A 13,200-nucleotide genomic window follows, 5' to 3' on the forward strand; every position below is an offset into this window, starting at 1 on the left:
TATCATCGTACTCGCATTAGTCACAATTACTTCACATCCTTCAACATTTCATATTTACATCACTTTATAAAATCCATGCATATAAATATAGTTTTTCTTTTAAACCAAGCATGCAACATATCTTTTAGCGTCAACATTATAACATAAAATTCATAAGCATTTAAAATAATCGTTTCAACATATAAAACATCATTCATAGCACTGCCATGACATTTACTATATTCTAGGTGTAAAATGACTGTTTTATCCCTAGACGTAAGATTCTTTGAATTTGACTTTTTCTTACTTTCATTTACTCTAGACCATCCCAAATAATTAATTAAGCTTAGGTTAAATTTCCCATAATTTTATTTAGTTTAGGCTTTCCAATTTTTCTTTAATTATTAATTCGCGGAGCGTTTAGGTCCCTAATTAATTCAAACTTTAATATAAAATTCCCAAATTTGAAACTTAGACTTTTTATACTTAATTAGCCCTCGTGGACCATGACTATACCCTCGTTGAACCATGTTTCAAACCCTAGTTTCGAACCAACTTAGCATACCTCGAACCATCTTACGTTTTCATCGAGCCATGCCCGAACCAGCCCAAGACATCTTCGGACCAGACCTCCCATAGAACCTCATCAGCCCACTGGACCCTTAGGACTCAACTGTAGCCGAAACCGAAGCCATCTGTGTGAGCCATGCGTTGTGGTCGAGAATCATGCAAGCACTAGGACTCCTCAAAACCTTTTAGGACTCTAACCACCGAGCCAGCCCCTGACCCAGACCATTGTGCACCCTCTCAGGACCCTAGAGACCTAGCCTAGCCAGCCCAAAGCCCCTTGTCAGAGCCACAATTCCCTGCGCACAGCTGCGTCCTCTTGCTAACCCGCAAGCTAGGACTCCTTCCCAGCCATTGTGCTCGAGTACTAGCATGGCTAGGACTCCTATCCTGACCCAACTATGACCACCCAGCCATGGTCGCACCCAGAGCCCTATGACACAAAACGTGCAAGTTTTGGTTCCATCTTGTTCAATTCTCGTGTGCAGCTTATTTCATGTAACTTAGGACCCTTAAATCGTGTAAAAGTGTTGACTTTTTAATCCTATAACATGGCAGCCCCTTCATGTATGAAATTATCAAGTTTTTGGATCAATAACATGCTTCAAAACCCATGTTTATGAATAAAACGAAAATAAATAAAAGAGTAACTTGTTTTTCATGCAATTCATATTCAAATACTTAGTAGGGTGTGATAGATGAGAAAGTGAAAGAAATATAGCGTACATTTATGTATTTAACGCACGAAAATCCGTTGACGATGCGAAGAATGGCGACGAGAAAACCTTGGCTGAAAATACTCAAGGATTTCGAAGCTTTTTCCTTGAAATTTACGTGTGTGCCGTGAGTTGTGTGATGCTAGGAGTCTTGAGAATATTTTAAGGGAAGGAGGCGTGTACTATTATAGAGTTTGTGGTATGGTTTGGGTTTTATTTTGTTAAAATAATAAGTGTGCAAGCTTGGGCCCATTAGCAAACTATACTAGGCCCAATAAGCCCAATTGTGTATTTAAAAATTATTTCGTTTAAGACAGTTTGTGAAATTATTAGTCGGGTTGTCAAAATGTTGATGTTTTTGTTGAAACTCGAACACCGATAAAATTTACGTCTCGGCATATAAAATCACCTCAAAACTCCTTATTTTCAAAAATAATAAAAAACATGAACCTTATTTTAAATAATTAAAAACAATTATTTAATAAAAAAAATTCTATTTTTCAGCAATTGGTCTTCGTTCCTTTATCACATCTCGATTATCCTTTAAAAATACATTTTAATGCCTTCAAGTAGAAAAATACTTTAAAATCATATAAACATATCAACATAATCAATTTAGCAATTAAAATCAATTAATTAGCTATTTTTCATTTTCCCTAGATTTGCATGCAGTTGGATTACGTCATCTTAATTTTGGACCTTACAATTCCTCCCCCCTTAAATAAAATTTCGTCCTCGAAATTAGAACTTACTGAATAGCTCCGGGTAGCAACTCCTTGAGTCCCTCTCGGTTTCCCAAGTAGTTTCTTCTTCCGAGTGATTCACCCACTTGACCTTGACCATTAGAATGACTTTGTTTTGAATTCTTCTTTCTTGCCTTCTCAAGATTTGGATAGGCCTTTCCTCATAAGTCATATTTGGATTCAATTACAGAGGTTCATGATTTATTACATGTGAAGGGTTTGACATGTACTCTCGCAGCATCGAGATATGAAACACATTGTGTACTCCAGATAGCATCGGCGACAGTGCCACTCTATAGGCTAGTGTTCCAATCCTCGCCGAAATCTCAAATGGCCTTATGAATCTTGGACTAAGTTTGTCTTTCTTGCCAAAATGCAAAACACCCTTCACATGTGCTATTTTCACAAATACGTGGCCTCTCACTACAAATTCTAGCTCTCTTCGTCGCTTGTCGGCATAACTCTTCTGTCGACTTTGTGCAGTCATCATTCTCTCTCGAATTTTGACTAATAGCTCGGCACTCTCTTCGATCAAATCAGGACCAATTTCCATTCTTTCACCAACCTCATTCCAATGAATAGGAGATCTACAATTCCTTCTAAAAAGTGCCTAAAAAGGAGCCATCCCAATAGATGATTGATAGCTATTATTGTAGGTGAACTACACTTGTTACGTCCCGGGACGGGGGTTGGTTGACACCGGCGTTGCTCTCAAATTTACATTCGAAAACAACAAGCCTCAGAAGTACAAAATCCAGAAACCATTCTTTTATTCATAATATTCATTGTCTGATACAACTCAAAGAACAAATATTTTATGGAGGAAATGTAAAATCAAACATAACATCATCTTAACAGTTACAACGGAAACATAATTTAGAACAGTCTTCTTCACCAGCCCCAGAATTAAGTCTGCTCTTCCTCTTCTAACAATTCTTCCTCATTCTTATCTGAGATGGGTTTGGTGGGTGAGTGATATGGTTGTCACTCAGTAAGCGGGGGCGGGAATAACTCCCAGTTTTCGAAAACATTTTTAAACAGAAACAGTAATACGAATGACATACCAAAATTCTTATTTTTAGAACAAAAATCAGTATTCAGTAATCAAAAATCAGAAATTTATCAAGTAAGCACTGAGCACGTTCGTGAATTTCATGGCTAAACTGATATCAGTCCCCTATATGTTCTCTCCTCTAAGGGGTGAGACCAGTAATCAGTAATCAGTATTGTCCAGAATAAATATTCCTACCATTAGTTCACTAAGTTTCAGTACTTAAAAAATCAGAGATCAGAAATGCTTAAAACAGGAATTATCAAACTGGTTTCAAGATATTTATACATAGCCCACTTACAAAAATTTGATAGAAGTCTCGGTTGTTGAAGTCTGGAATTTGCTTGTCTCGTTACTGGATTCTACTGCTCTAAAGTAAGCTGTAACGCCCCAGATTTGACGACTGTCCTCACTATACCAAGACGAGTCTTTCCAGCGTGCTTATGTCCTCACTCACACGCACCCTGGGAAACTTCCCAGGAGGTCACCCATCCCAAAATTGCCCCAAGTCAAGCACGCTTAACTTTAGAGTTCTTATGTGATGAGCTACCGAAAAGAAGATGCACCTTCGTGATATGAGTAGTACCAATCAAATCTTTTAAGCCCTCTTCAACTGTTCAGTCCATTACATTGCCCAGTCTCGGAATCCCTCTCATTCCCGTGTGGGTCGGTTCATTCATGTTCCCTTCACCTAGAAGCCTGCCAGGAGCCGCTCATTGTCCGTGCAACTGATGGCACCGGCGTTCACCCCCCGCCCTCTTCGGCCCCGGGCCTCACATAACCTGGCTCTGATACCACTTGTAACGCCCCAGATTTGACGACTGTCCTCACTATACCAAGACGAGTCTTTCCAGCGTGCTTATGTCCTCACTCACACGCACCCTGGGAAACTTCTCAGGAGGTCACCCATCCCAAAATTGCCCCAAGTCAAGCACGCTTAACTTTAGAGTTCTTATGTGATGAGCTACCGAAAAGAAGATGCACCTTCGTGATATGAGTAGTACCAATCAAATCTTTTAAGCCCTCTTCAACTGTTCAGTCCATTACATTGCCCAGTCTCGGAATCCCTCTCATTCCCGTGTGGGTCGGTTCATTCATGTTCCCTTCACCTAGAATCCTGCCAGGAGCCCCTCATTGTCCGTGCAACTGATGGCACCGGCGTTCACCCCCCGCCCTCTTCGGCCCCGGGCCTCACATAAGCATTCTCTTAACTCAAATTTTCAAGTGATAACTCAGGATTTGTGTAACACCATTTCAGAGATCTGAGGGTGTCATTTATAGGAAATTTTCTGACTATTAGCCTCCCCATTAATGGTCATAATCTGACATTAACAGCCTTTATTCTATGTTAAATGCTTTGGTTACAAGTCATAAGCTGATTCAGTAACTTTCTGCTGGAATCTCGCGCTACTGAACTCTTCTGCTGCTGGATTCTGTCTGCTAGAAAACACCATCTTCTGAAACATTAGCTGCTGCTGGAATTGTTATTTTCTGCTGGAATTTTCCATTGCTACTGAATATTGCTAGCTGCTGCAAAAATGCTAGCTGTTGGAAATTCGGGTTCTCACATCCCTCCCTCCTTATGAGAAGTTTTGTCCTCGAAACTTGGCTACACCTGATTCTCAGAGAGGTAAGGGTGTTGTTCTCGCATCTTTTCTTCCAACTCCCAGGTAGCTTCTCTTTCGGTGTGATTGGACCACTGTACCTTGACATATGGAATAGTTCGTCGTCTCAGTACTCGGTCTTTGTTATCCACAATCCGAATTGGAATTTCCTCATACTTCAGTTCCTCATTTAGATTTCTCTCAACCAGAAGTAGTCCAGCTTCCAGAATATGACTTGGATCCTAAATATATATCCTCAGCTGCGAAACGTGGAATACATTGTGAATTCTTGACATGTCGGGTGGGAGTGCTAATCTATAAGCAAGTGTTCCCACTTTCTCCAGAACTTCAAATGGTCCGACGTATTTGGGATTCAGTTTCCCAGCCTTATTGAATCGGATTACACCCTTCATGGGTGACACTTTAACATATGCCTTCTCTCCAACTTCAAATTCCACGGATCTTCTTTTCAGGTCAGCCCAACTTTTCTGTCGATCTTGTGCGCTTTTTAGTCTTTCCTTGATGATAGCAACTTTATCCACTGTTTCTTGGATCAGTTCGGATCCAACGATGGATTTTTCCCCTACTTCATCCCAATACAGTGGTGATCGACACTTTCGTCCATACAAAGCTTCGTATGGTGCCATTTTAATACTGATGTGGTAACTATTATTGTACGCGAACTCAATTAAGGACAGATGTTAGCTCCAATTACCACTGAAGTCTAGAGCACATGCTCTCAGCATATCTTCTAGAGTTTGTATTGTCCTCTCAGTTTGACTATCAGTTTGAGGGTGATACGCTGTACTAAGAGTAACTTTTGTCCCCATAGCTTGTTGAAAGCTCTTCCAATATCGGGATGTAAACCTCGGATCTCTGTCTGATAGTATGCTAGTTGGAACTCCATGTAGTCGTACGATCTCATTCATGTACAATGTGTCTAGCTTGTCCAAATTATAGTTCATGCGGACAGGTAAGAAATGCGCAGATTTCGTGAGTCTATCTACGATTACCCAGATGCCATCATGACCTTGTCTCGACTTGGGCAAACCAACTAAAAAATCCATGGAAATATGTTCCCATTTCCATTCCGGGTTTTCTAATGGTTGAAGAAGTCCACCAAGTCTCTGGTGTTCTGCTTTGACTTGTTGGCAAACGTGACACTTAGAAACAAACGTTGCCACGTCCTTCTTCATTCCACTCCACCAGAAATTTTTCTTCAAATCTCTGTACATCTTGGTATTGCCAAGATGGACTGAAAATTTCGACTTATGTGCTTCAGACATTACTTATTGTTGAAGGTTATCGATGTTTGGTACGCACAATCGTCCTTTCATCCACAAATTCCTTTGTTATCCGTCTCAAAATCTGGTGATTTCCCTTCTTTAGCTTACTTTTTTAGTTTCACCAAAGTGGAATCTCTATCTTGACTTATTTTGATTGTCTCTCGAAGGCATGGTTGTGCTGAAAGTATTGTTAGGATCACCTTACTCATATTCTTTCGACTTAAAGCATCTGCTACCTTGTTGGCTTTGCCTGGGTGGTAGCTTATCGTCAAGTCGTAATCTTTCATGAGTTCAATCTACCGTCTCTGCCTCATGTTTAACTCTTTTTGAGTGAACAAATACTTGAGGCTTTGGTGATCAGTGAAAATTTCACACTTGGCTCCATAAAGATAATGTATCCAAATTTTTAGTGTAAACACCACTGCTGCTAGCTTGAGATCATTCATTGGGTAATTCTGTTCATACGGCTTCAACTGTCTCGACGCGTATGCAATCACTCTTCTCTCTTGCATGAGTACACATCCTAAACCTCATTTAGATGCATCACTGTAGATGGGGAAGTCTTTGCCTTCCATAGGTAATACCAGCACTGGTGTGGATGTAAGATTCTTCTTCAAAGTCTCGAAGCTTTTCTCACAATCTTCACTCCATTGAAATTTAGTGTTCTTCTGTGTGAGTTTGGTGAGAGGTATTGCTATTGAATAGAATCCCTCAACAAAATTTCGGTAATAGCCCGCTAATCCCGAGAAGCTTCGAATTTCTGTCACGGTCTTTGGTCTAGGCCAATATGCGATTGCTTCTATTTTCTTAGGATCCACAGATACTCATGCTGCTGATATTATGTGTCTCAAGAATGTGACGCTCTCTAGCCAGAATTCACATTTCTTGAATTTGGCGTAAAGTTATTTTTCTCTCAGCATCTGGAGGGTGAGACGAAGATTTTATTCGTGGTCTTCCTCACTTGACGAATATACCAGAATATCGTCGATGAATACCACAACAAATTTGTAATGCCCAAGATTTTGATTATTGTAATCCGGAATAATTTGAGATTATTGATTTTGGAATTGATATGATTATAGGTGCATTATGCTGAGACTTAAAGCATCTGCTACCTTGTTGGCTTTGCCTGGGTGGTAGCTTATCGTCAAGTCGTAATCTTTCATGAGTTCAATCTACCGTCTCTGCCTCATGTTTAACTCTTTTTGAGTGAACAAATACTTGAGGCTTTGGTGATCAGTGAAAATTTCACACTTGGCTCCATAAAGATAATGTATCCAAATTTTTAGTGTAAACACCACTGCTGCTAGCTTGAGATCATTCATTGGATAATTCTGTTCATACGGCTTCAACTGTCTCGACGCGTATGCAATCACTCTTCTCTCTTGCATGAGTACACATCCTAAACCTCATTTAGATGCATCACTGTAGATGGGGAAGTCTTTGCCTTCCATAGGTAATACCAGCACTGGTGTGGATGTAAGCTTCTTCTTCAAAGTCTCGAAGCTTTTCTCACAATCTTCACTCCATTGAAATTTAGTGTTTTTCTGTGTGAGTTTGGTGAGAGGTATTGCTATTGAATAGAATCCCTCAACAAAATTTCGGTAATAGCCCGCTAATCCCGAGAAGCTTCGAATTTCTGTCACGGTCTTTGGTCTAGGCCAATATGCGATTGCTTCTATTTTCTTAGGATCCACAGATACTCATGCTGCTGATATTATGTGTCTCAAGAATGTGACGCTCTTTAGCCAGAATTCACATTTCTTGAATTTGGCGTAAAGTTATTTTTCTCTCAGCATCTGGAGGGTGAGACGAAGATGTTATTCGTGGTCTTCCTCACTTGACGAATATACCAGAATATCGTCGATGAATACCACAACAAATTTGTAATGCCCAAGATTTTGATTATTGTAATCCGGAATAATTTGAGATTATTGATTTTGGAATTGATATGATTATAGGTGCATTATGCTGAGACCGAACGGGGCCAAGTAGATGAATTATACAAAATTGGACAGAACTAGTGGCGCCCGAGCGGTAGTTTTGACCGCCCGAGCACCAATGCATGATAAGTTTCGAAATCGGGCAGAACATTCGGCGCCCGAGCGGTACTTTCTTACCGCCCGAGCGCCGACGGGGATTCAAGAAAATAGGACACGTTTCTTCAGCATGCAAGTTGAAGTATAAATAGATATACATTAAGTGCATTATTTCAGAAGAAACGATAAGAATCGAGAAAAGGTTTCTAGAAAAAAGTGAAAAATCCTTACGCCTTTTGTGAGAAATCCGCCCGTCCGATTTTGAATCCGACTTCGGTATTGAGTTTCTATCGACGTAGGCTACAACTGGACATTGAGTATTGACAGGCTTTGAGTTCGAGACTCCGACAGAGTCAGAGTAACAGAAAGAAAGGTATAAATTAATGTCGAGTCGGGATTGCACAAATCGAGTGAGGTTTGACTCGAGTTTCTCTAAATCACATACTTAGTTTATTACATTGATATTTGTAATTGATGAGATTGATGTTTGTAGTCTATCGATTTATAGCAACTGCATGTATTGACTACTGAGTCGTTTAGTCATTGGCTGATTCGCCTAGTCACCAGCTGATTCGTCTAGTTATTGACTGATTCGTCTAGTTATCGACTGATTCGTCTAAACTTTGGCTGATTCGCTTAATTACTGGCTGATTCGTCTAGTTATTGGCTGATTCGCTTAATTCTTGACTTATTCGTCAATTCTGCGGTTGTTTCGCCCAAACACTGGATATATTAATTATATCGATGCCGTGTAGGAATTGATTCATTCCTATCGACTGAGATTCAATATAATTATCAATATCCAGAAATCGGGATCCCTAGGTTAGGGTTGAGTCGAGTTTGAGTCTGAGTATGATTCATTGCTTGATATTGATTTATGTTTCTGATTTGATACATGTTATGAATTTTTGTTATTATGCTTTTATATATGTTTTTATATGACTGCATATATATATTGTTTATACTGGGATTTATTCTCACCGGAGTTATCCGGCTGTTGTCTTGTTTCGTATGTGTGCATGACAACAGGTGAGACAGGTTCAGGGTCAAGAAGAGGATGAGAGAAGACAGTTAGCGTGGAGATCCGGACTTAGGAGTATATCTGTTACATCACCTGAGATATAGTAAAGAAACAGTAGATATTATGATTTACGTTTGTACAGGATTTGTACTTAGATCTGAATAGTGATCTTATAAATGAGATAAGACTTATTTCATATGCTGCGTACTCTTGTATTTTAAAAAAAAAATTTAGACCCTGTTTATTTTAATTGATTAATTATTCCTTGAAAGTGAATAAGATTTGAATTAAGTTCAGGTCCCCACAAAACTTGTCAAGAAACGGCTCAAACACCCTGTTCATTAGATCCATGAATACTGCCAGAGCATTTGTTAACACGAACGGCATTACCATGAACGCATAGTGTCCATAACTTGTTCCGAAGGTTGTCTTCTGAATATCGTCTGCTTTGACCTTTAATTGGTGGTAGCCTGACCTTAAGTCGAGCTTGGAAAAGACCGTAGCCCCTTTGAGTTGGTCAAACAAGTCATCTATCCTTGGAAGTGGGTACTTATTCTTGATTGTGATCTTATTCAGTTCCTTGTAATCAATACACAATCTCATGCTTCTGTCCTTCTTCTTTACAAATAGGACATGAGCTCCCCACGGAGATGAGCTTGGTCGGATTTGCTTCTTATCCAAAAATTCTTGAATTTGCTCTTTGAGTTCTTTCAACTTTGCCGGAGCTATTCGGTACGGTGTTTTTGAGATTGGTGTAGCATTGGGTACTGAATTAATCTCAAATTCCATTGCGCGGTCGGGAAGTTTGCCAGGGAGTTCTTCAGGAAAGACATCCTGAAATTCTTGTACTACCGGAATCTCTTCTAGTGTAAGTGTGGTTTCTTTCTTTACCTCGCTTAGCATAGCTAGGTAAACTTCTTCGCCACTTTTCATGGCTTTCCAAATCTGGAAAGCAGAAAGAAAATTCTTTCGTTCTTTGGTCTTGCCATGAAATAAAAGTTTCTCTTAGTGGGGAGCTTGGATGGTTACCGTCTTTCCATTACAGTCTACTAAAGCATGGTTCTTGACTAACCAATCCATTCCAAGAATTATATCGAATTCCACCTTGTTCAGTTGGATTAGTTTTGGCTTGAAATTCTGATTTTCTATGAGAACATCAATATCCCGATATAGATTGCGAGGTTCTAAAATCCGGTTTGCAGGAGTTGCTACTCTATATGGTTCTTCTAATTTATCAGGCTTAGTTCCTAACTTCTTGGCAAATCTCTTATACATGAATGAATGCGTAGCACCACAATCAAATAACACATAAGCAGGTATATTATTGATTGGAATGGTACCGGATACGACATCATTTGAGTTGTCAGCCTCTTCCTGAGTGATAGCATAGACTCGAGCATTTGGTTTGTTCTCCTTAGGCTTGTTTGGAGTTGTTCCTCTTGCTGGACCATTCCTTGGATCTGAAAAAAGGCATTGAGCAATGCGATGGCCCATCTTTCCACAAACGAAACAAGCTCCAGAATTCTTACGACATTCACCAGTGTGAGTGAATCCACAATTTTGGCACTTGACTCCTTCTCCTTTTCTGCTTGATTGGGAAGAAGTGGTTCCTTTGGCTGGAGTATTGATAAACAGGTTGCTTGTGAACCTAGGCTTCTTGAATTTCTGGTCCGGTTGATACTGGCTTGACTGAGGACGTTTTAGTTTGTTCTCACCTTCATGCCTCTTGATGTCATTCTCACCCCTGATGGCAGGCTCCCATCAATTCATCAAAATTATTGGGCTTGATAACGGCAAGGGCAGGTTGAATGCAGCCGTTCAATCTTTTCTTGAAGCGATGAATCTTCAAGGCCTCGTCTTCCATGATGGTTTGGGAGTAAGTTCCTAATTAATGGAACTTGGATGAATACTCCACCACTAATATGTTTGGTTCTTAAACCAAGCTTTTAAATTCTGACAGCTTCTGCACTCGAACTGCTGTTGGGAAGTAGTGCTTCAGAAATGCCCCTCGGAACCTTTGCCAAGTGATAGGTCCCGCCCTTACCAAAGCTGGTGAGACTCCTTCCCACCATTTGGCTACTTTATCCACAAGAAAAGGTGTAATCCAATCTACTCTGATCCCTTGTCGAACCTCAAATAGTCAAAGATGATTCTCCACCTCTTTCATCCAATTTTGTCCGACCTCGGGATCGGAGCTTCCATCGAAGTTCGGGACTCTTGCTCTTCGGAGGGACTCATAATACTGCTTAGTCTCATTCTGAGATGGAGGTGGTGGTGGTGGCGGTGGCTGGTTAGCATTAGGTTGACCAACCTTTGTAGCGTGGTTGCCACAATCGTGGCTATAGCCATCAAGTCCACCTGACTGAGGCCAATTGCTGGTGGTTGTTGTGGGTGTTGTTGTGCATCTTCATCATTTCGGTTGTCATTCTGGTTTCCATATCGAGGGTTGCGGTTGTTTCTCACTGGTCGTCCGTCTATTTCTTGCAATTATGTAAGTTCTAAGTTTGATGGCAGAAAAAGGAACTAAGCAAAGGAATCATAATGATCGAGTAATTGCTCCAAAAATTAAATATGAAACCAATCTATAGAAATAAATTTTTATTGATTTTCCAAGAAAGTGCAATTACAAATAACCTTTGAAAATGCTAACAAAATGCAAATAGAACAAGTGTTATTACAAAAAGCTACTACTGAATGTCTAATCTATCACTTCTCCTAAACCCAAATCCATAGGATCCTCATCAACTTCTGCTTCTTCTTCGGGGTCCTCCTCGGGTTCGTCTTGATGGTTGGCAATCATTGTTTCCAGATGTTCAATATGACCATGCAGAACTGCATTCTGGTTGCTAAGAACTTCAACAGTTTCCTGCAACTCTTGAATCTGAGCATCGGTTTGTTCACTATACTGATTATGCTGGTGCACGAGTTGGTGATTTTGATACTTAAGTATTTGGATCTTCGGAACTAATGTATCACATAACTCGACGAACTCTGCAATAGTCTCTTGGGAGGTTTCAAACTCTTCTTGAGCCTTCCTATTCCTCTCTTCTGCTTCATGCAGATAGTGAGCATAACGTTGAAGATCACTTTCTAAGTGTTCTGCTCTACGCTGTAACTCATCTTTGTCTAACTCCAAGCAGTAGTTATGTTCCTTGAGTTTCTCTCGCTTCCTCTCTAATCCCTTAATGTAGCTGCTTTTGTCAGCCATATCCTACATCCAAAAATGATAGTGAAGGTTCAGAAATGATCTCAAGAATACAGGTCGAGTTATACACAATTACTGGAATGAACAAAATCAGTACTGCCTATACATTTAATAGAAGAAATAGCTCAAAATTTTTCGATCTCAGAATTCCGTGAAAAATTTACTAAAAATCCTTCACATCATGAACATGAAGCGTACCAAATTTGGAGCAAAAATACTGAGACGTTTGGAAATGACAATTCCTCAAAGTTTCGAAAAATTGGAAAATTTTACGGAAATGATGATATCACTATCTTAACGAAGGATTTTGGGGTTCGTCGGCTGATGATAGAACGAAAGCTTCATTCTAAGTTAGGTTATCCTTGTCCAGAGCTTTTTAATCGTATATTTTAATACTCAACATTCCTCTTAGATCAAAAGTTATGGCCGTTTGAAGTTTGCGCGAAAAACACCTCAACGTCCATGCCATTTGCAAGGTCTACTGCATGCGCTTGCTGAAATTCACTTCCTACTGAAATTCTGCTGCTACTGCAACCAAGTCTGCTACTTTCCAGCATTGTCTGCTGCTTTCCAACACTATTAGAACCAGTCTGCTGCATTCCGAGTCTACTGACCCAGTCTTCTGCATTCAGATCTATTGGTTTCCTTCTGTTGGTTCTGGTTTCAGACTACTGGTCTGATCCTACTGTTTTTCGTCTACTGGTTTTGGTCTACTGATTTTATTTTTATTTTTTTTCGACTGTTTTCAGACATGTCTACTGATTCCCACTTGTACATCTATCGTTTCAGTAGTCTATTACAGTAATTTATTTTCAGTAGTCTATTACAGTAGTTTATTTTCAGTTTTCTTTCAGAACTTATTATTTCTAGTTCCTCCTCCCCAGATTATGAAACCTGGTTTTTTTTTTGCTCTGATACCACTTCAATGTCACACCCTGGGACGGGGGTTGGTTGACACCGGCGTTGCTCTCAAATTACATTCGAAAACA

This window comes from Primulina eburnea, chromosome 8 (assembly GCF_022965805.1).
Source record: "Primulina eburnea isolate SZY01 chromosome 8, ASM2296580v1, whole genome shotgun sequence".
Taxonomy (NCBI): Eukaryota; Viridiplantae; Streptophyta; class Magnoliopsida; order Lamiales; family Gesneriaceae; genus Primulina; species Primulina eburnea.